This window comes from Marmota flaviventris, chromosome 3 (genome assembly GCF_047511675.1).
Source record: "Marmota flaviventris isolate mMarFla1 chromosome 3, mMarFla1.hap1, whole genome shotgun sequence".
Taxonomy (NCBI): Eukaryota; Metazoa; Chordata; class Mammalia; order Rodentia; family Sciuridae; genus Marmota; species Marmota flaviventris.
In genome coordinates, this window is record NC_092500.1 from 96,942,544 (window position 1) to 96,966,016 (window position 23,473).

A 23,473-nucleotide genomic window follows, 5' to 3' on the forward strand; every position below is an offset into this window, starting at 1 on the left:
TCACTTTTTTTTGTGATAAAATCCTTTGAAAATCTGTTGAAAGCTAGGGACAAACTCACAGAGAAACACACACAAGCATATATACATAAAACTTCAAGGAACTCCTGGACCCTTGGAAGTCCATCCGTGCACTCCCTAAGAATCCATGAATCTTTGGCTAACAGACCTTTATTGGGGACATTAAAAGGGATCCGTGGAGTTTAATTAAAAAAAAAAAAGTTTCCTTCCTACTGGAAAAGAAAACTGCTAAATTAAAAGGGTAATATTTTAGATTTTTATTAAAACTCTTCAAAACTATTATGTTTACTTGCCAATATCGTCTTTATAAATCACATACTAACCTGCTTAAATCTTTTAGAACAGAATTCAAATTTCTCTCCATGCTCCTCTATCAGGCTTTACATAATCTGACTCCTGCCCACTTTCATTTTATACATTTGAGCCCCACTGGCCTACCTTTGGCTTTAGGAATGCACCAATTCTGCAGGTCACTCTGTCTCTTGTGAAGGGTCTTTGAGTGATCTTTTTCCTCACCGAGACCACTTCACTGATTGCTACCCTTCAGGCCTCAGTTCAAATGTCCCTCCTTATTTAAACTTCCCCAACCACCTTCACCCTACTCTCAGCCACACCAGCCAGTTTCTTCCTTAGGTAGTTGATCTTGTCACAGTTCTGGTCATTGATTTTTGTGTATTTGCTTATTGTCTTCTCTCACCACTAGAATGTAAATTCCACAAAGGAAAGGGCCTCCCTTGACTTATTTATAACCACATTCCCAGAGCTAGCTATGTACCAGACACACACAGGTGGTAGCCATTCAGTCACTGTTTGTGTTAAATGAATAAGTAAATCTCAGCCATGGGTGGATTAAGAGTTTAAGAGGGTCTAGATACTAAATATTATGGGCTGGGGTTGTAGCTTAGTGGCAGAGTGCTTTCTTAGCACACATGAGCCAGTGAGTTCTATCCTCAGCACCAAATAAAAATAAATAAATAAAGGTATTGTGTCCATCTACAACTAAAAAAAAAAATTTAAAAAGAACAAAAAGAAATGTACTTTTCATTAAAGTAAACTTGTTCCATGTTTTCCCTTTAACTCGCTGGACTAATATTTTTCCTAACATTCAAATACCTCTATAATGTGTCTCTGAATGTCTTTGACTTCATAACTAATTGCTAGTACCAGTTTCTTCTACTACTGGAGGGTCTATTCCTCTCTCATGTGAACATAACTTATTCATTCCACATCCATGACTTTACTCATGCCATTTCCCTGGTAGAGCAGTTCTTTCATCCCCCCCCCCCCTCCTTCACCACAAGTCTTAATTATCTCTCAAGGAATGGGTCAAAGCTCTTTATAAGATATCTTCCCTTAAAAACCCTTCATTATTACCTTTTTCCTCTGGACTCTTTTAATTATTATTGAATGCCACTTAATCATTGATTTAGTTTTTTAAATTTAGTTTTTAATTAGCTTTAATCTTTTTTTCCCTATAGAATATGCACTTCCAGAATTGCTATCATAGCAAAACATACATGGAAGACACTTCAATTTAACTCTATAAATTAGGAAGTGGGGGGAGTTTTAAGATGTGTCACTTAGAGCAAGGCTATTGGTGCTTTGGCATATAAAGCATATTATACCATAAAATTTCCTTTCATCCAGGCAAGATCCATGCTCTCCATCTCTAGTATGAGGACTATCTTTTCCTTCCTTCCTAAAAATTCCAACACTGCCAAACCAAGCAGATTTGAGACGCATATCCTTTCCAACTACCCACTTTAACTGCTCTAAAAAAGCAGCTTTATGGTTAGTAGATTTTTAGGGTTTACTTGTAGAACAGAAGTAATCCCCGTGAAGCTGCAGTAACATCTCCTGTCCACCAGAGGACAGGGAGCAAGAAGTTGGAGAGAGAGCTTCCCCTCCGCAGAAGTCGCAGGTCAAAAGCACTGCCTGAAAGTTGGGTCTGCAACTGTGGTCTTCAGGTTTCACCTACAGCCTGACCTGAAAGTGTCCAGCTGTCTCCTTTTCCTTCTCTAAAAGGTGAGCAGGAAGTACCCAGGAACTTACTCCCTAATGCTAACCTTAAATGACTACCAGTCACAGTGAATACACTTTTGTTGCAGGATTTAGAGGCAGAAAAGTAGTAACAGAGATGTATTATCTTTCCAACCCAAACCTGCTTTTTAGTTCTTTTGCCAATTAAAAAACTCACTTAAGCAATGTCCACATAAATATCCTGCAACAAACAGTGCCTTGAGGGGCCAGTGTCCCTACTCTGGGACATTGCCAACGGAAGGTTTTAAGAGCTAGATTATTCCTACACATAAATTCTGGCTCATGGAGCAGTCCACTCACAGTGTGCTTTTCCGTCATTAATCACATCTCTGTTATGTGATATCCACGTGAGTCCTTCTCAGTAGAAGCAGCTTCATGCTCAAATGCTCAAAGCACACTGGAATAAAGCTTTGATTGTCCTATTCAGTGATTCCAAGTCCTGATTTGTCACCACCTCAAGTCTCTAGTTTTCCAAAGCCTATGTAATGTCTCAAAACAAAGCTATTGTAATGAGTTCAAATTTTAAAAAGCATGAGGTACCTGGAGTTAAATCCACAGAGGTCTTGCACCACCCAAGAAAGCAGAGAATCCCTTATGTGATTTAAAGATGATTCTGTGCTGCCCGATATATAAAATATATTTAAGGAGAATTTTAGGATACTTTTACTTATTATATTGCAAATATAAGCAAAGTAAAATAATTTAGGAGTATTCATGCGGGGGCTTTTAATGACAGCATACAGATAGTTCAGTGCCTGACAACACTACTGTGCAGTTTTTTAAGTACCTACCTGTAACTTTTTAATGCAGGGCACTGCAGTTTGGATTCGGATTTAAAAAAAAAAAAACCTATTGTAATTCTCTCAAATTATCGTTTGCGTTTCTTAGTGAGGCAGCTGAAAACAATCTGAGGAGGAGGAAAAAGTTCTGCGTTCCGGTGGGGGAAGCCTCCAGAACCTGTTGAGGCGCCGCGCTGGAGGGGGCGGGTAGGGACCTTAGCTCGGGGTCCGGGGACGCGAGCCCGGGGCAGCAGGCGCGCGGGCGCGGAAGGAGGAGGAGGCCGCGGGGCCGCTTCCGCGGGCAGCGGGGCTCCTCCCAGCAGCGCCTGCGGAACCTGCCTCCGAGTCGCCGAACTCTGGAAGGGAACGTGACCCGACCCCTCCCCGAGCTGCCGAAACGCGGCGTCCAGCCGCGCAGCGGGCTCGGGCGGCCGCGGGATGGGCGGGCGGACGAGCGCGCGGCCCCGCCCGGCGCCCACCGCCCTGCCCTCGCCTGTCTCCTCCTTTCCCCGGGGCTCCGCTGAGTTCATTCACTGGGATTGGTTTCAAGTGACGCCATCTCTTTATTTTTAAACCAATGACCTCATCCGCGCTTGAAGTTTCCTGACCAGCGACTCTTTCTCTTTTCCCCAACCCCCCACCCCACCCCCCCGCCTTTCCCCCTCTTTCTGTGTATCACTGTTTGGGGGGCTTTAATCAAATTTTAACGATTATTCTCACCTCTCCTTCCCCCCTCGGCTTTCCCCACGCGGCCCCCACCTTTACCTCCCCAAGTTCTTCACCCATTTCGACATTTGTTTTTGGAAGACTTGATTGGGGGGGGGGGTGGAAGAGAAAGAGTGAAGAAAAGTTGCAAACGTCTCCTCTTCCTAAGCCTCCCGCCCCCGCCCACCCCTCAGAGAAGGAGAAGATAATATAGTGAAAAGAAGAGGAGGAGGCGAGAGCGACGGGACGGGACGCAAGCGGGAGCGCAGCCGCCCTCCGGCTCCGCGGCGGCCCCTAGCTAGCCCGGGAGCCGAGGGCCCGGAGAGGAGACGCCGTGACAACTTTCGATTCCCTCAGAGGGAGTCGGGGGGTCGGTGGCCCCAGAAGTAAGTGGCCTCGGAGGGCGGCGCGGGGAGCGCGCGCGGGTCGGGAGGGTGCGGGGCAGCATGGACGCTCCGCGGCGCGCCCAGACCCCGTGTGCCGGGCGCAGCGCTCGCGCCCCGCCGGCCCAGCCTTCGCGACTCTGCGGTCTCTGGAGTCCCGGCCGCGCTCTGGGGGGGCGGGGTGGGGGCGACGGCAGCCGTTCAGAAGCGGGAGGTGCAGGCCTCGCCGGGAGGCCGGGCGGGAGGTGCGTGCGGGCTCGGGCCGGCCCCGCCGAGAGCGACTGCCGCCTGGGACGCGGCACCTTCGCGGGCGAAGCTGCTCACTTCCAGGCGCGAATGTTACACAACACGCCTGCCAAGTGGGGCCCCGGCCTGCCTCTTCCCATTATCCCGAATTCGCCTTTAGTGTAGGCAGAGAGGCCACCTGGGTGGTGATGTGCTGCTCCCTTAAACTCAGCCAACTAACAACACAAACAAGAACCCCTCAACTTTGCTGCTGGGGCTCGGTCATGGCGTTGGCGACTCCGGTGTTCCAGACTTCCTAATTTATACTAGCCATAAAACGTGAGAAAAAAAAAGCCCAGCCACGGCCGAGGATCTGTGTATCATGTGTTTCATGTGATAGAATACCACAGAGGAAAATATATATGCAAAACCTTAGTTTTCCGATGCTGCATTTATTTCCTAAAGGAAGCCGGTTATGAACCTGAGAAAATAGAGGTAGATCTTAAAATGAATGGATACTGCAAAATCCGAAGGAAGCTTATTAAATGTCGACTGCAAAGATCCTTGACTTTTTGAAGTCCTGGGTATCTCGGATTGTTTGGAGAAAGCACACCTCTAATCAGCCTATGATGAATAAGGTGGAGAGGAAAAACCTGTTGCATAATCTCATTTGCTGTGGGGCTTGCTGTTCCGTTCCCTTGAACCAAGGGGAAGTGAGTTAAGATGCAGGGTTTTAAAACTCTCTGAAGTTTTTATTTACCCAGTGCCGTGGCTGCCACTTTGCTTTAAAAGATTATAAGTAAATACTCTGCTCTTAAAAGTGAACCAAACCTATCAAACCTGTTTAGAAAATGACCAGGTATGTTTCTTTCTTGTCTTTCCGGGTGTGTGTGTGTGTGTGTGTGTGTGTGTGTGTGTGTGAGAGAGAGAGAGAGAGAGAGAGAGAGAGAGAGAATATTTACTATTCATGAAAGACCTTGGTGACTACCATTTGGGGATCTGAGAGTGTCAGATTTTTTTCTTTTTTTGCCATGCTATGATGCTGATAATACCTGTAGGTGACAGCTTTTTCCTTAAAAGTTACACTGTTTAATCTACATCAAGAAAAGAAACGTTAAAAGTAAGGTAAAAGAAGAAAGGACTATTTGCCAGTTGAGTTAATAATTTTTTAATTATTTACTTTTCCTTGGGAATCATATATTGATGGACACAGTTTGGGAAGCTGAAATTAATTAAAGCTTGTGGAATTCTTTATTTGGTGAAGGCAGAAGCCAAGAGAAGTAAATTGAAAAACTAAGACTTTATGACTTTATTTTATTCACAATGTGACTAGACACTGGGCAAGTTTTTGTCTTTGTTTAAAAATAAGCTGTGGAATTTACTGACTGAAGACATTGTGGAAAGTTGCTGTTTAATTTTTTTGTTAACATTTAGCAACTTATGTAAAAATTTGGGCCAAATAACCCCAGCTGAGTTCATTTTTAGGTAGGAAAAATAGAAGAGAGATTATTTTGAATCGTAGTAATGATGAATAAGTTGTTCAAATGCTATAAAACTATATTCAGATATGTGGAAAAAAGTGTAAATTGTGGTAACGATATTTAATTTTTTTTAAGTTTTAACTTCTGATATGTCAGCAATTCAAAGTAAAATATCTGATTTGGCTTAAAATTGTACTTATTTTATTCAAGTATTTCAGTTAGTGCATAATTATGGAAGGGGCAAGGAACAGAACTACAGAATCATCCACTTTTGCTCCCTCTTCATTTTGGGAAGTCTGTGTCCTTTGGCTTAGCTTGTTGAATGTAATTGAGTTCTATAAAATAGTCAATGTGGGGTTTTAAGTCTCTTTGGCTAAAAGCTTAATGGCATTAACAGAGAAGGGGGCAAAAGAGAAAATTCTGTTAACCCCATTCTTTTCCTTTTGCTTATCCACTCAAAAATTATTTGTGGCATGGTTGGGAGTAGAAGTGGAGCCAAGATCAGTGTTTAAGAGTAGTAGGTAGACTGGGGGTTTAGTGAGGCCCTGGGTTCAATCCTCAGTCTTCCCAACCTCTAAAAAATTGAGTAGATCTGAGAAGCTTTGGACTTTAGCCTGAGTTTAGGAGAAGGGACAGGATTCTTTATTTTTGTTTGTTATAGTGCTGGGATCAAACCCAGGGCCTTACACATGCTAGGCAAGCACTCTCCCACTGAGTGAGTGACATTCCCAGTGAAGAGGAAGGATTGATGTTTGTTTTGAAGCTATTTTCTATAAGTATGTATATTGAGGGATTTAATTTCTTTTTCTTTTTGGTACTGGGGATTGAACCCCAGGGGCACTTAACCACTGAGCCACATCTCAAGCTGTTTTTTGTATTTTATTTAGAGATAGGGTCTTGCTAAGTTGCTGAAGCTGGTTTTGAACTTGGAATCCTCCTGCCTCAGCCTCTTGAGTTACTGGGATTACTTGCATGTGCCATCATGCCTGGCCTGGTGAATTTATTTATTTATTTAAGAAAAATTTACATGTTTTTTTCTTCTATTTTTAATCTATTTATTTTTATGTGATGCTGAGGATTGAACTCGGTGCCTTGAATGTATGAGGCAAGTGCTCTACTGCTGAGCTATAGCCCCAGCCCCACTGGGGAATTTAAGTTAGTAGAGTTTTCAGATACGGGATTAATATGTTGATGATATGGATTTGTATACCTGTTCAGTATTAAAGTTTTTCTGTTTTCAACTAATCATAAAATCGTACTAAATATTTTTGCTAGAATTACCAGTGGAATTTACTCTAGAAATCCAAATTTTCTTGTAGTATCTGGTAGAAATAGTTTTCTGTCAAATATTACCTGCACTAAAAATTTCACTGGATTCAATGTTTTTAAAATGCTTTTGAGTTCTCATGCAAAAGGTACTTGTAAATTAATATAAACCCATTTGGATCAGGATACCAAGAAAAGTAGGAGATAAGTCAGGGGAAACAGAAAATAGATTTTATGAAAGATTTTAACAGATTGAAGGACCAAGTTAAAAACCATGATTGATGCCTGAATGGCCTTAAAAAAAAAAAAAAACTGCATCAAATTTTGAAACTGAGTCAGATATCCACCATCATAAAAGAAAATCTTTCTAATGTTGGCTTAACCAAAACTTAATTAAGAAAGTAAATCTTGCCCAAAGCTACATATGATGTATTCCAAAGCCAGATGTCATTTTTCCCCTGATTTTGTTGTTGTTGTGGATAATGTTATTATGATTCCTGAGACCAGATGATCAAGTTTTAGCTGTGTGAAGGGAGGTCCATAAAGATGTGTGGACTTAAAGAAACAGACTCAGTTAGAAATTTAATCAAATAAATGGAGGAAACAAGAGTGGCTCAAAAGGAGGACCTAAGGCAGATTACTGAGGATAGGTACAAAGAAATAAAAAGGCTTGCCAGGAGTATGACCAGGAAAAAAGGGAACTGAATATGTCTTTGCATGAAAGGAAATAGGCATAAATGGAAAAATACCTTCTGATACCTCAGCAACAAGAAGGGAGTAATGAAACGTCACCCCCTTCTAGATTAGGAATAGAAACTTCATTACAGGTATCACCCAAAATTCGTAAAATTTTTTATTACATAAAAAATTTATTCTTGGGGGGAGGGGCTGGGGTTGTGGCTCAGTGGTAGAGTGCTCGTCTTGCATGCATGAGACCCTGGGTTGGATCCTCAGCACCACGTAAAAAATAAATGAGTGAAATAAAGGTATTGTGAATAAAATTTAAAAAAATTATTCTTGGGGGAGCTGGGGTTGTAGCTCAGTGGTAGAGTGTTTGCCTAGCACGTGTGAGGCACTGGGTTCGATCCACAGCACCCACATATAAATAAATAAACAAAGGCATTGTGTCCATCTACAACCAAAATTTAAAAAAAATTTTTTTTAAAATTTTTTTAAAAATATTTATTTTTTTAGGTGTAGATGGACACAACACAATGCCTTTAATTTTATGTGGTGCTGAGGATCGAACCCGGGTCCTGCCCGTGCTAGGTGAGCACTCTACTGCTGAGCCACAATCCCAGCCCTAAAATTTTTTTTTTTAAATTTATTCTTGGTAGAGGGTGGTGGATAAAGTAAATTATGATCATGAAATATAATTATATGAGAATGTAAAACTTGGAATTTCCAGAGATAAATTCAAAATTTATTTTCATGTCCTATTTTGAGTTATTTGGAAAGGAGGGATGAATTATAAAAAGTTGAAATTATTATCTCAATTGGATTTCTGGGTTAACTACAGACATAAATTAAGCAAAACATTTATTGAAGGTACATAAAAGTTGGGGATACAGTTCTACTTTTAGAGCAGGATTAAAGAATTTTAAGTGAGGCATATATATGTGTGTGTATATATATATATATATACACACACATATATGTAAACAATTATCAGACTGCTGATAAATGTCACATTTATAAAGGAGAAAGAGATTGGAGGGTTGAGAAAGTAATCCTCAAAGTTGATAAAAAGAATGTTAACTTGTGTATGGAAGTTGAAAGAATGGTAATCACTTGAAAGAATGGTAATCACTTGAAAGAATGGTAATCATATGTATGGGAGAAGGGAAGTTATTCATCCACCTAATTATTTAGCAAATTTATATTGACCCTCTACTGAGGTCTAGACACTGGCCAACAGAGGACTATGAGATAGAGAAGGTTACTGTCTTTATGGAACTTAGAGTCTTATGGGGAGAAGGCAATAGGACAATAAATAATGACAACAAGCCAGGCATGGTGGCTTATACCTATAATCCCAGGAAGTTCCAGGCGGGAGCATCAAAAGTTTAAGGCCAGCCTCAGCAATTTAGCAAGGCCCTGAGCAACTTGGTGAGAACTTGTCTTAAAACAAAACAAAACAAAAAACCAACCAAAACTGGAAGGGCCATAAACAAGTAAACAATACATGAAAAAACTGATGTCCAGTGGTGCCAAGTAGTGAAGATAACCTTCATCTTTAGTCTTGTTTTTGTGACTCTATTTAGATGGTGCCTGCAAGCTTTGACTTGATTCCTCATTAACAATTTATTCACAGTTCTCTTGGTGCCATTTGCTAAGAATCTCAAGGGTTTTTTTTTTTTTTTTGGTCCTTGTTCTTTTTGGGGGCATGGTGGTTACTGGGGAATCAAATCCTGGGGTTCTTTACACTGAACTACATCACCTAAGTAGCTGAGGCTGCTCTCAAATTTGTGATCTTCCCATCTTACTGAGACCCTGGAGTTACCTGAATGAAGCTTATGTTTTTTTACAGTAAGGTTTATATTGTTGTTTACTATTTAATTAGGGCTTTTATATATTGGTGTGTATTCTCTATTAGAAATAGTACTCCCAATAGTACTCTAAAGGGAAGCTAAATTCTAAGGCTAATTTTTTTTGGGGGGGTGGGGTACTGGGGATTGAATCCAGGGCCTCATGCATGCTAAGCCAAATGCTCTACCACTAGGCTACATCCCCAGCTAACTAATTTGTTTTAGTAATACCATTTATGAGAGCATACAAAACAAGTTGTAGACAGTATAAGAACACTGTTGGGCTTAGTGACCAGATAGGTATATAGGATAAGGGGAGAAGAATTCCTTTTTAGGACCTGCTAATGTGGTATTGGAATGGAAGGGGAAAGTTGGGTTATATTGTGCTCTTTTTAATTGTGTCTCCTTAAAGATTTGTATGGTTTCACTGAGAATATTACCTCTAACTTAATTTAAGCTTAATTTTTGTTGAGAGCCACAGCCGAGTCGGGATGGTGCCTGGCATTTGCCAGAAGGAGTGGTTGAGAGGTGTTGCCAGCGAGCCGTTAAGATGATGATAATTAAGTTAAGCTGTATTTAATTGCTGTGACTGGATGATGCTGGATTGAAACAGGCTGTGTATTTAGTTGTATATAGACCCCTGCTGTCCGGCAATAGGGCGGCTCCTACTGCCTCCCGCGCCCGCTACTTTTGAGTTCTCCAGGAGCCCCTTTGAGGGCTGGGAGAGTTCCCGGGGAGTGCGGTCAGTGCCACTGGAGTGCCGGTGGAGTTCCGGCAATAAAGGAGTTCCTGTTTGAACCTACAAGTGCCTTGTGGCGGCTCGGTTATTTTGTGCCCAGCCAGACTGCGGCAAATTTTTTTTCCTTATTATCTTCAAATAGTAGAAACCTGGGGGCGGGGGGGAGTGTTCCTACTGTAGTTATCTGACTGCCAGATTTATTTTGTTAGTTTTCAAGATGTTCTTTATAAGCGTCAACTAAAAACTTATCAGTGACTGTTTCATGTTTTGGGGCACATTTACAGAGTGCTTCTCAAACTTTTTTTTTTTTTTTTTGGTGTGTGTGTGTGTGTGTGTGTATGTGTATGGTGCTGGGGATTGAACCCAAGGCCTTGTGCATGCTAAGCTATATCCCCAGCCCCAGCAGCTTTAAACTTAAGAAAAAATTATAGATGAAACTGACATAAGCAGTCTAGAAAGGGTTTATATTAAGGGTATACATATTTCTCTGTAGAACCAAATCTCTCAAAAATTATTCATATATGTCTCTAACCAGGTTTCATCTACAATGTATTCTTTTTTTTTTTTGGTACTGTAAGACTGGAAGACCCCGCACCACACGACACAGATCACCAAAGAGGTTTCCGCTTTATTACTAAAGGCTGTGTGTTTATATAGGTCTAAGGAGAGGTCGCAGGGCTGAGGTAGATAACAGGTCGCCGTTTATTGGCAAGCTCTTCCATATGTCAGTTCCGGAGCCCAAGAAGTTAATTCTTATTGGGGCTTAGGCTTCCCACCAGCAGGATTTGAACATTGGTGCCAGCGGGAATGTTTCACGCCAATGAAAGAAACAAAGAGGAGAAAGAGGGTCGATAGACGCCATGCTGGGGTTTTTCTCTGGGGTGCTGCTGCCGTTATATGTTTTCCCAGCAGGTACCAGGGATTGAATTTGGGGTGCTCAAGCACTGAGCCACATCCGCAGCCCATTTTGTGTTTTATTTAGCGCATAAAACACAGGTTCTCACTGAATTGCTTAGCTTCTCACCATTGCTGAGGCTGGCTTTGAACTCGAGATTTTCCTGACTCGGCTTTCTGAGCCACTGGGATTCCAGGCATTTGCCATGGCATCCGGCTCATCCACAACATGTTCTGAAATACTTGTGATAAGACTATGGAAAACAAAACAATTTTAAGATGAGGTAGGAAATTATTTAGTGTTTTTTGATTTCTTTCTCAACTACATAATTTAGAAAAGAATTGTAGAGCTGGGCATGGTGATACATGCCTGTAATACCAGTGATTTGGGAGACTGAGGCAGGAGGATTGTCGATGTCGAGGCTGGTCTCAGCAATTTAGCAAGGCACTGTCTCAATAAAAAGGGCTGGGAGAGGGCGGGGAGGGGAGGTGGCATGGGGTTAGAAATGATGGTGGAATATGATGGACGTTATTATCCAAAGTACAAGTATGAAGACACGAATTGGTGTGAATATTCTTTGTATACAACCAGAGATGTGAAAAATTGTGTTCTATATGTGTAATAAGAATTGTAATGCATTCTGCTGTCACATAAATAAAATAAAATTTAAAAAAAGGGCTGGGGGTTGTGGCTCAGAGGTAAAGTGATCACCTAGCATGTGAGAGGTACTGGGTTCAATCCTCAGCACCACATGAAAATAAAATAAAGATATTGTGTCCACCTATAACTAAAAAAATCAATATTTATTAAAAAAGTTTTTTAAAAAAGGGCTGGGAGTGTAGCTCAGTGGTAATGTGTCACTGGGTTAAATCTCCAGAACCAAAAATAAAAAGGAAAAAGAATTGTAGATATAAACCACAGGGGGTTTATATCTGACTTGTACCTCCCAAAAATCTTTGGGAAGGACAGTAGAATTCAGATTTGTTTTAATGTCTTTCTGGGAGTGGTGGTATAACTGCAGTTTATAAAGAAAAAAAATGATAGATATACAACAAATCATAGTTGTATGGCCAGGTAATTAATTTTAAATATATCCATTCTTCCCCTCAAAGTGAAGGGGGAAAGACGTGTAGAGAAGTATATACTACTTATTGTTTGATTTGTATATAAAAATTTTAAATACCCATGTAATATCCTAGAACAGTACCTACTATAGTCAGTTTGATAATTGTTTGCTGAATAAATTGAATTAATTCTCACAACTGTTATTTTTTATAGTTCCATTATATCTGCAGCTGAGAGCACTGTTTTTTGAGCTATGTTGCAACCTACAGGGCAGTTAGGGGTGGGGGTTGAATTATGGCCTTGGCACCTGACTCTTGTTTTAGTAGGATGCTCCCACTGGAACCTGGCTGTGACCTCTCCTCTAGCTTTGACCCTGTGGCTGACCTGACTTCATCTTTTCTGAAATGGAGGGTGGTTGTTTCCTGTCACCTCTAACCGCTCTTTCCCTCACTGAAGCAGCCGAGTTTCTCTTCTTCTGGTCACTTCTCAGAATACTCAAGGATCTGTGTCACTATGCTGATCCATTTGGTAGTGTGTTTTGTTTGTTTCGTTGGTGGAGAAGCACACTCCTCAGGAAGATGGTTCTTGACTGTTTTGTAAACTGTGTATGGTATATGAAGCATGGTGTTATTTCCTTCCTTCCTTGCTTTACTTAAAAATCTTGGGTTCACTTATAATACAAACCATCTAAAGACTAGCAAAGACTTTTAAAAAAAGACAAGAAATTAACCATAACATTTTTAGCTACAATAATGGTATTATGGTTATGTTGAATTTTCTCATCTGTTATGTGGAAGTATTTATAGGCAAAATGAAATGCCTTATATTTGTTTCAAAAACTTAATGATAGTCACAATACAAGTGGGAGATAAAACAATATTGGAAAATTTCCAAAACTTGTTGAATCTGGGTACAATTGTAGTTTGTTATTACTTTCTGTATGATTGTTTGCAAATATACTTAGTAATGGGCTGAATTGTATATTACCAATTATTAGTGTAGGGGAAGAAATTTAATATAGTAGAATAGAATGTAGTTGGACATTTGAGTTAATTTGAGAATCAAAAAATCTTCACTTGGCATTTTCTGTAAGTTCTTTTAGTTATAAAATATTAAGAATAGGGAAACTTGTAGAATCATCATAAATGCCTAAAACTCACCTTTGAGATTTTGTAATGATATGCCTTGCAGTTGTACAGTGCTTTGATGTATTTTGTCTTTTTTCTTTTTTTTTTTTTTTGATCTTCAGAATAAGACATGAGTTATTCACTTTACAGATGAGGAAACTGATTAATTTATTTAAATCCCAAAGCAAGAAAAAAATGGTACTAGAACTGAAATTATCTTCTGATTTGTATTCAGGTGCCCATTCTCTTATATACACACACTTTAAAGTGCCTTTTTTTTTTTTTTTTTTTTTTGCGGATGTCCGGGGAGGGGGTTGGGAATCAACTCAAGGGCACTTGACTACTGAGCCTCATCCTCAGCCCTATTCTGTATTTTATTTAGAGACAGGGTGTCACTGAGTTGCTTAGCGCCTTGCTGTTGCTGAGATTGGCTTTGAACTTGCCATCCTCCTGTCTCAGGCTTCTAAGCGGCTACGATTACAGGCATGCGCCACTGTGCCTGGCATAAGTGCCCTTTTTAATGGTGGTTTAAACTGTGTTTTTCAAACATTTTGATATCAAGAAACTCTAAAAATGATTGACCCCAAATATCTTTATGTGGACTATGTTTATAATTATTTAACATATTAAAATTAAAACAGAAATGCTTAAAATATTTATAAATTTAAAAATAACTAACATCAAAGGTCAGTATTTGTACTCTGTGAACAGAGTGTTCTAGCTGGGTGTGATGGCTCATGCTTGTAATCCCAGCTGTTCAGAGGCACTAAGACGAGAGGATTGCAAGTTTGAGACCAGCCTCAGCAACTTGGGGAGACCCTGTCTCAAAAAAAAAAAAAAAGTCCTGAGGATTTTGTTCAGTGATATAGTGCCCCTGGATTCAACCCCTGGTACACACCCCCAGCCCCCACCCCCCATGCCAAAAAAAAAAAAAATTAAAAAATAAATCTAGTGGAAAGGGTTGCATTGTTTTCTTTTTAAATGTATTGCTTAATAGAAGGTAGCTCTATTTGCATCACTGTTTTTATAGTCAATCTGGTTTTTTTTTTGGTTTTTAGCTTTTTGTTGGAAATCTTCAAATATCCACAGGGGGTGAAAAAGGGGGATGAGGAGAAGGGCTGAGTAGTATAACAGCTCCCATGGATCCAACAACCAGGATCCCATTGCCAGTCCCATCCCATTGTGTAATTGCTTCTGCTTCCCTTATCTCATATTGCTTTCAGTTTGTTTTGATATGCTGTTCTGGTTGAAATATATCAAGAAAACATGGATATACACAGACTCATAATTGGAAATGATGGATTATTTTAATAATCTTTTCATATAATTATGAACATTCCTTGTTATACCAAAATCTAGCAGGAAGTGGATTCTTACGGGTTAGTTGTTGTGTTGAATCTGAGACCATATGTATGAATTTTTTTTTGCACTATTAATATCTTTTAATGGGTCTTTGATATATATGTAATTTTTTTTAGTATCATGCATTGACCATTTGAAAAATAATGGCTTATTGAGTTATGCATATCTTTCAGATTTTGACATTTGATTACAAATTTGTTAAACACATTACATTCATTAATATAACCATTAGTCATATCTAAACATCTTTAAGAACTGGAAAATGGTTGTATCTTGATAGTGAGTTCAAGTACCATGTAAAAAAGGATTTTATACATTTTAAAAATCAATGATTTTTTTCCTCATTTTTCTCCTAAAAAAAATTTTATCGTCAACAACAAATAGTTTTTTTTTTTTTAAGTTATAGATGGACCTAATAACTTTATTTATTTTTATGCGGTGCTGAGGATCGAACATAGTGTCTCACACATGCTAGGCAAGCGCTTTACCACTGAACTATGGCCCCAGCCCCCAAATAGTTTTTCTTGAAGAGGGAGCTTACTTTATTAATTTTAAAGAAAATATCTGCCAAACTTAAGTCTGAGTAGCTGTTAAATGTCTGCTGGTCATTCTTTTAAGCCAAACTGGCATACTCTGAAAAAAGCTCATAACTCAGTTGCTTAAGTATTTTTCTTTAAGACAGTGTATTTAGATGTGCAACTGAAAAGTACATACAGAATTTAAGTTCTCAAGACTGCAGGTTTAATAAAATTAATAGCTGTCTTATCAAGGACATTTCTAGGTGAAATAATTTTTTAAAGACTGATAGGAATGAAGAATAAACATCTTTCATTAGTTGTCAGAGTGATACATCATCATCACATACCATGTATCCTCTAGTATGACTATGTACATTCATGAGAGAAAGAGTGAAAAAAATAAAGATGTTTGTATTACCAAAAGTAGTTTTAGTGTTGGTGACCCCTTGAAGGAGGTGCTCCCTACTTCTGGTCTCTTGATAACACTTTGAAAATTTTTGATATAAACTAGCATAGCTATTTAGAGCAGTATGATGCACACATTTATGTGAAAAAAATATTTTCATCCTAACTGGTTCATTTGTCAAGAAGAAGGGAATATGCTTATGTGTAGGATGAGCCAGGTGGCCCAGAGTCCATCACAGGTACAAGGTCATATAAAATCAGTGTGGATGGAAAAACTGCAGACAGAAGGGAGGAATCAGTAAAAGCACTTTTCAGTTTATAAAAAAATGAGTACTTACTATCTTTACTTTTTTAAAACTAAAAAGCACTGAGCCCTTAAATGCACACATAACATGTTCATATTCATTTTTATACATTTTAAAAATCAATGATTTTTTTCCTTAAAAGACAAGAGGGGAGAGATGGTCACATATTTGAGAGGACAATAGAGTGCTCGTGGCAGTTAGTTAGTTCCATCTAACTAGGATGGTTGTTAACACTCTGCCACCCAGAGAAAGCCGAGGGATGACAAAACAAATGATGTTAGAAAGAAGAAATGGTAAGAAAAGGCTGAAAAGATTAGGCATTAGCAGTGAGCTGTCATTTTCAGACTAGGCTGTGGGCAGATAGTGGAGATAAGCATTGGAAAGCAGAGGAAGACTTCAGGATGAACTGGGTTCCCCCATGTGCTGGACACTGGAAGAATAGGGCCAGAAAAGTACAGAGTTGGATGCAACAGAAGTCATGGAGGTGAACATATATTTGAAAGATTTCCATCAAATATGGATAAAGTAGCTAGGTGAGTTGGCATTTGCCTATAATCCCAGTGACTTGGGAGGCTGAGGAAAGAGAATCCCAAGTTTGAGGCCAGCCTCAGCAACTTAGTGAGGTCCTAAACAACTTAGTGAGACTGTCTCAAAATGAAAATTAAAAAAGTGGTGGTGTTGTAGCTCAATGTTTAAGTGTCCTGGATTCAATATGTGGTACCAACAAGAACAGCAGCAAAATATGTCTAAAGTGGATAGTCTGTTTTTTTAATTTCTTACCAGTACTCAAATTCTACTACATATTCAGTTTTTTAAAAATATACCTTCATTTTATTTATTTTTATGTGGTGCTGAGGATTGAACCCAGGGCGTTGCACGTGCTAGGCGAGCACTCTGCCACTGAGCCACAACTCCAGCTCCCATATTCAGTTTTAATAGGGGAGAACAGCAGTGCCATGAGTTTGATGGAGAGTTAGGTAAATCTCTAAATTTTGGTTACAAACATTGGTATATTAAAGTATCAATTGGGTTATGTTTGAGGATGCAAATTCACAAATGAAATTTTAATACTTTATTATTATTTTTTTACTAATAAGAAGTTGTGTGATCAAGGCTGGGGTTGGCACTCAGTGGTAGAGCTCTTGCCTTGCATGTGTGAGGCCCTGGGTTCCATCCTCATTACCACATAAAAATAAATAAATAAAATAAAGACATTGTGTCCATCTTAAAAAAAAAAAAAAGAAGTTATAATTAAAGGAGACAGAAGAGTTTAGTTTAAACAGTTATCATTTATCAATTTGTTGTATGGTACTTGTTTCCAACAAGGATTTGGAATAGCAGAAGGAAAGATCAAAGTCTGTATTCAGGGGCAGACATGATTCTAAGTCACATTTTCTTCCTACTGATTTTCTACTGCTGACATTAATTTTAATAAAACTGTGTAGCTAAGGTACTCTAACTGTAATTGGTGTCTTAATCATACAGGAGCTAATATAGTCACGTTACTTTTTAGTTGCTTATAGTATAAGCTCTATGTGTATGTGCGAGATAAAAGTGAGACTGGGCAGGAAAGTCACAGCGTGCCACAGAAAAAACATTTTTTTTTTTTTAACACAAGACTGCTTTCAGCTATACTTAATAGAAAGCTACTACCAGAAGCTTAAACCATAAGCAATTTATTATTTACTCAAGTAGTTCAGAGTTCAGTGATGAGTGGTCTGGGTTGGCTCCACTGCTCAGCAGTGTCTTCAAGGCCCTGGTTCTCCCAGTCCTTGACTACATCTTCTCATCTGTTGTTATCATGCTTATTGCTACCAGTTCACAAAATGGCTGCCTCAGCTTTAGCATCACAGCTTTTTCAAGGCAGGAAGGAGGAAGTGGACATAGCAAGTAAGGCTTCCTCTTGGACCTGCCTAGTTAAAAACAAAACCTTTCATGGAAACTCCCATCGATTTTCTCTTAAGTTTCATTTATTTGAATTTTTTCAAAAGACTGCCCCCACTCACAGAGGACCAAGGAGATGAATGTATGGCTAAGGGGAATGCAGTTACAATGGCTGGCTTAGCATCATGTGCTATGTATCTCCTAGGCCGAGGCACACTGCTTCACAGGGCAAACTGGCCTTCTGTTGGCATTTTAGAGGGAAGAAATGTCTGTTGGGTAGCTCTATGTTTGTTAGATATGCAGAAAGGAAAGCACAAACAGTATTAAGTAACTTGCTCTAACAACTTTCCTGAATCTGGAGACAGTTTTTAGTGTTTCTCCCCAAATAAGGCTTTACTCATTTTCTTTTTTTTTTTTTTTTTGGAGGAAGATCACAGAGACCTTTATCCCACTTAGTTATAGAGCTAATTTAGAGACAGTTGCATTTCAGTTGTCTCAGCTGTAAAACAAAAACATTGCATTTGATAATTTCTGAAATAATTTTCAGTTCTAAAATCTTGTTTCTTTTTATCCTGTATTCTTACCATTTCACATTTTATTATCAAAAAAGTAGACAGGATTAGGAAGATGATACGAAGATGCGTGGTGGTTTTTGGTTATCTTGATTGCTGGGTAGTATCTCTAAAGATCTTGATGGGAAAGAAGATTAAAAGCTAATTTTATGTTTTGGCTTTTGGGCAGTTACTCATTTTCCAAATTTTCCATTGAAAATGAAAAAAAAATTGTTCTTTTATTTTAATAAAGATGTACATATGTGTGCATAGTCTATAAATATCCTCAGCACAGTATTCTGAGGAAATGCCTTCCTGTCCCATTAAAGGACATTTTGGGCACTATTGTGAGAAACCAGTTCAGGCATCCCCTTTTGCTTGTTGGGCATTTGTTATTTGATAATAGTGCTCTTGCTGCATATTTACTTTAGATAAAATTAGACAAACTAAAGAAATGTGATTCCCTTTGTGCAGTGAAGCAAATAAAATTTACTTAAATGAGGCAGAACCTTTGGTTTTTTATGTACCTTAAAGTGAGATTTTGTTTCAAAGTGATGATCTGGTTCTTTATATGGTGTTCTATCAAGGTTGAATGAATTTGGATATATAGCAAGTTGAAAATGACATTCCAACAAATGATGAAACATTACACTACTTATAAAAGGGTCTGTTAAAAATAAGTTAACCTAAAAAGTATTAATTTTATACCAAAAATATCCTACTGTATTTTATTTGTGGCTTATCAATACTGGGAGATATAGGAAGTAGATGTAGTTGACTGAGGTATTTAAGGGGCCACAAGGCATTTGCAATTTGGAGGATGTATTTTTTAAGAATAAAATGCATGTGTACACATGTACTTAATAGCTGCTTTAAATAGCTTAGGGACAATGTCTAATTTCAGTACCACAGAATATCTAATATGGTTTAGAAACCTTTTTCTTCTACTGAAATCCTTTTTAAAAATTTTTTTGTTTTAATTAGTTATACATGACAGTAGAATGCATTTATGCACTTTGATATATCATACATAGATGGGATATAATTTCCCATTTTTCTGAGTGTACATGTTGCAGAATCGTATTGGTTATGTAGTCATATATACATAACCAATTTATGGTAATAATGTCTGTTTTATTCTACTATCTTTCCTATCCGCACCCCCCCCCCTCACTTTCCTCTACCTAATCTAAGGTAATGCTATTCTTTCCTATTGTGTCCCCCCCCCATTGTGAATTAGCATCCGCATATGAGAGAAAACATTCAGCCTTTGGTTTTGTGGGATTGGCTTATTCCACTTAGCATGATATTCTCCAACTCCAACCATTTACTGACTAATGTCATAATTTCAGTCTTTTTTAAAGCTGAGTTAAAATCCTTTTAAATATATAATTAAAGCAATTGTTTTCATCTTGTATCCTATGAATAACAAAGAACCTTGTTAATGTAAATATTTAGGAACCTTGATTTTTATAGCTTCTTGCTTGTATAACCAACAATAAAAATCATGTATAGTGGAAAACCCCTTCTCTTGTGTACCAACAGTCCCAGCTGAAGGACAGACCTCTGCCATTTTTGTGGCAAATCAGTGGCCTGTATGCCAGTGGTTGTTTCATTAGAGAATATAATTAATATTAAAGTGATACAGTATATTTTGGGGGAATTTCTAAGTGCCAAATATTGGGCAATATGGTATCTGTTTGCCAGGAAAAAATAGTTTTAAAAATAATTTTTAATAAAAAGTGATTGTGAAATCAGTGGAGATTGTCATTATAGAAATGACCTTCATTCATTAAGCACTTTAGCTTCTGAGTCTCATAGGTATTTTTCGGACAAAAGGTCCATTCTTTTGCCAGTGATGTCCTTGTTGTTAGCATGAACTAGTATTTACTTAGTGATTTCTATGAGTAAGGTACAAGAAGGAATGCAAAGGAGATATGTATGGCCTTGGCCATTAAGGAATTTATATTTGGCATCAGCATCTCTATTCTCTTCTCTTCATGGTTTAAACAAAACATCATAAAAGACTCATTTTTTGCCCTAGAGGCACCTTTTCTGGGGGGGGGGGTAGGATTCACTACCCAAGTCTCCACTTTCTTAGATCAATAGTGATAAAGTCATTATTAGATATAGGGGGTAGTCCACCTAAAGTTTTTTTCTTCTCTCCCACGATTGCAGACACTCCCCCCCCCCCCCCCAGTGTTTTAGCTGGCTGCTGCTTTAGGATAGTTTTGCAGTTTTGGGCTCCTTTGAAGTTTGGGAGGGAAACATAAAAAAAGATCGATTGCCATTTTTGGTTTTTCTTCTTCATTTTTTATTGTAATTTTAAAAATTCATCATTTAAATAATTTTTAAGTATATAATTCAGTAGTGGTATGTTCGTATTGTTGTGATATAGATCTCCAGGATGCCTGTTTCTCTGAATTTGGCTATTTTAGATTTTTCATATAAATTGAATTACACAGTATTTGTTTTAGTTGTGTGTGTAGTTTGGCTTATTTCACTTAGCATAATGTTGTTAAAGTTTATCCATGTTGTAGCTTGTAACAGTATTTTTTTAAGACTGAGTAATATTCTTTTGTATATGTACCATATTTTATCCATTCATCCATAGATGGACATTTGAGTTGTTCTTCCCTCTTAGTATGAATAATGCTACTGTGAACACAGGTAGACAGAGATATCTCTTTGAGACCCTACTTTCAAAAAATTTTTTTGATGTGTACCAGAAGTGGAATTGTTGGATCGTATGATAGTTCTACTTTTAAGTTTTATGATCCATCAAAAGCACACATGGGGGCTGGGGCTGTAGTGGCAGAGCACTTGCCTAGCATGCATGGGGCACTGGGTTTGATCCTTAGCACCACATAAAAATAAACAAATAAAATAAAGGCATTCTGTTCATCTACAACTACTCCCCCGCACAAAAAAAAAAAAAAAAAAAAAGCACATGTGGGTGGGTTCCAATTTCTCTGCTTCCTTGCTAACATTTGTTATTTTCTGTATGTTTTTTTTAAAGTAGCCATCCTCATGATGTGAGAGGATAATTTATTGTGCCTTTGATTCATGTTTTTCGTATGATTGGTGATGTTCAGCATCTTTTCATATAATTGAGTATTACACACTATCTTCGGGAAAATGTCTCTAAGTTCTTTCTGCATTTTTTAATAATGTTATTTGATTTTCCATTGAGTTATAGGGAGCCTTTTTCTTTTTAAAAATCCAAAGGAGCTTAAAACTATTCACATGTCATATGTAATATAGTGCAGGGATATAAAGATGGAAAGACTGCAGAGCAACCTCTCCTGTCATTGCCTATGACCAGTACAGCTTGCTTAGCTTAGGGTTTTGTACTCTGATGCAGATTTAGAGGGTTCAGTGTCATTCTCTTCTTTCTCCCCTTTTCTGTCCCCTTCTCCCCTCAACTCCTCATTATCTAAAATCAGACAGATGGTTTTCTTCTAACTTAAAACTGTTTCGAAAGTGTTGCTTTTAGCTGGGTGTGGTGGTGCATGCCTGTGATCATAGCTACTCTGGTGGCTGAGGCTGGAGAATTGCAAGTTCGAAGCCATCTTGGGCAACTTAGCGAGACTCTGTCTCAAAAAATAAAAAGGCCTGGTGATTTAGCTCAATTTTAGAGTGCCCCTGGACTCAGTCCTCTTTTGGTTGGGGGAAGGGGGTAAGTATTGTCTTCTACCATCTGACCAAAATAGCACCTAAAATTTCCTTGGGAACTCAGTAATATCTGACTTATAGACTGAGAAATCTTTGTTGCCACTCAGTATCTAATAGGTAGCTCTTTATCAAAGCTCTAGTGGAACTTTGGTTTTCTACTTTTAATATTATTTTCCTGTTACAGTATGACATCACCTCAGAATCCTGGGCCTGAAGGTTAGGTCTTTAATTGGTGCTGTACACAAGTTTACAGTAGGTCTGTCATAGAATAGTAGAGCTTGTACTTGACCCTGCAGATACACAGCAGTGCTTGCTTGCTTTCTTGCTTTTTAAAACATACTAACGGTTATGAAGAAATAGAAGCTACAAAGCTCACTGGAAAGTATATTTATTTTCTCAACTACATAGATCAAATAGTATAGCCAATCCAAATTCAGAGAATTTTAATTTCTGTAAGAATAGCTAGATTTCTAAGTGTTAAATGCCAGTTTTTTGTTAACATGTATTGTGCAATTTAGTGGAAAAACTCACTGTGACATTTTCATACATGGTATATGTAGTACATTGATCATGTCCATCCTCTTTCATCTTCCTTTCTCTCCACCTCCCTTCCCAGTCTCTAACAGTTTCTCTACTGTCAGGTCTATTTAGTTTCTGCATGAAAGAAAGCATGCAATACCTTGTTTTGACTTATTTTGTTTAATTTGATGTCTCTCAGTTCCATCTAAATGCAAATGATGTAGTTTCATTTTTCTTCGTGGCTGAATAATATTCCATGATTTGTATATATACCACATTTTAAAAATCTTTTCTTCTAATAAGAGGCGCCCAGTCTGATTTCCTTATCTTGGCTGTATGTGAATTAGTGCCACAGTTAGTTCAGGTATGTTGGCTTCATTTTCTTTGGGTGTATATCCACAGTGGTATAACTGGATCATGTAACAGTTCCATTTTTAGTTTTTTGTGGAACCTCTGTACTATTTTCTATAGTAGCTGTACTAATTTACATTCCCACCAATAGTATGTATTTTTTTTTCCTCTATATCCTTGCCAGCATTTGTTATTTATTTTTTTATTTTTGAGAGTAGCTTTTTTAGCTGGGGTGAGATGGAGTCTCAATGTAGTTTTTTATTTTGGGGGGTTATAGATGGACACAATACCTTCCTTTTTATTTATTTTTATATGGTGCTGAGGATCGAACCCAGTGCCTCACATGTGCCAGGCAAGCGCTCTACCACTGAGCCACAACCCCAACCCCTTAATGTGTTTTGATTTGCATTTCCTTGATGCCTAAAGATGTTGAGTACTTTTTCATGTATATATTGACCTTTGTATTTCTCTCTCATTTTTTTTTTTTTTTTGGTACCAGGGATTGTACTCAGGGGCGTTTAACCACTGAGCCACATCCCCAGCTCTTTTTATTATTATTATTATTTTAGATACAAGGTCTCACTAAATTGCTGAGGCTGGATTTGAACTTGGAATCCTCCTGCCTCAGCCTCCTAAGCTGCTGAGATTATAG

At 38.5% G+C, this 23,473-nt stretch overlaps 1 protein-coding gene across 1 annotated transcript in view; it reads left to right on the forward strand.

Annotated features, from left to right (window-relative positions):
• Nucleotides 1–3,387: 3,387 nt before the first annotated feature.
• The window catches only part of Dusp16 (dual specificity phosphatase 16), a 94,565-nt gene continuing 74,479 nt past the window's right edge, over nt 3,388–23,473 (forward strand). Inside the window, exon 1 of the mRNA XM_027955915.3 lies at nt 3,388–3,928. The gene's annotated coding sequence lies outside the window, so the exon portion shown is untranslated. The remainder of the gene's footprint in view (nt 3,929–23,473) is intronic.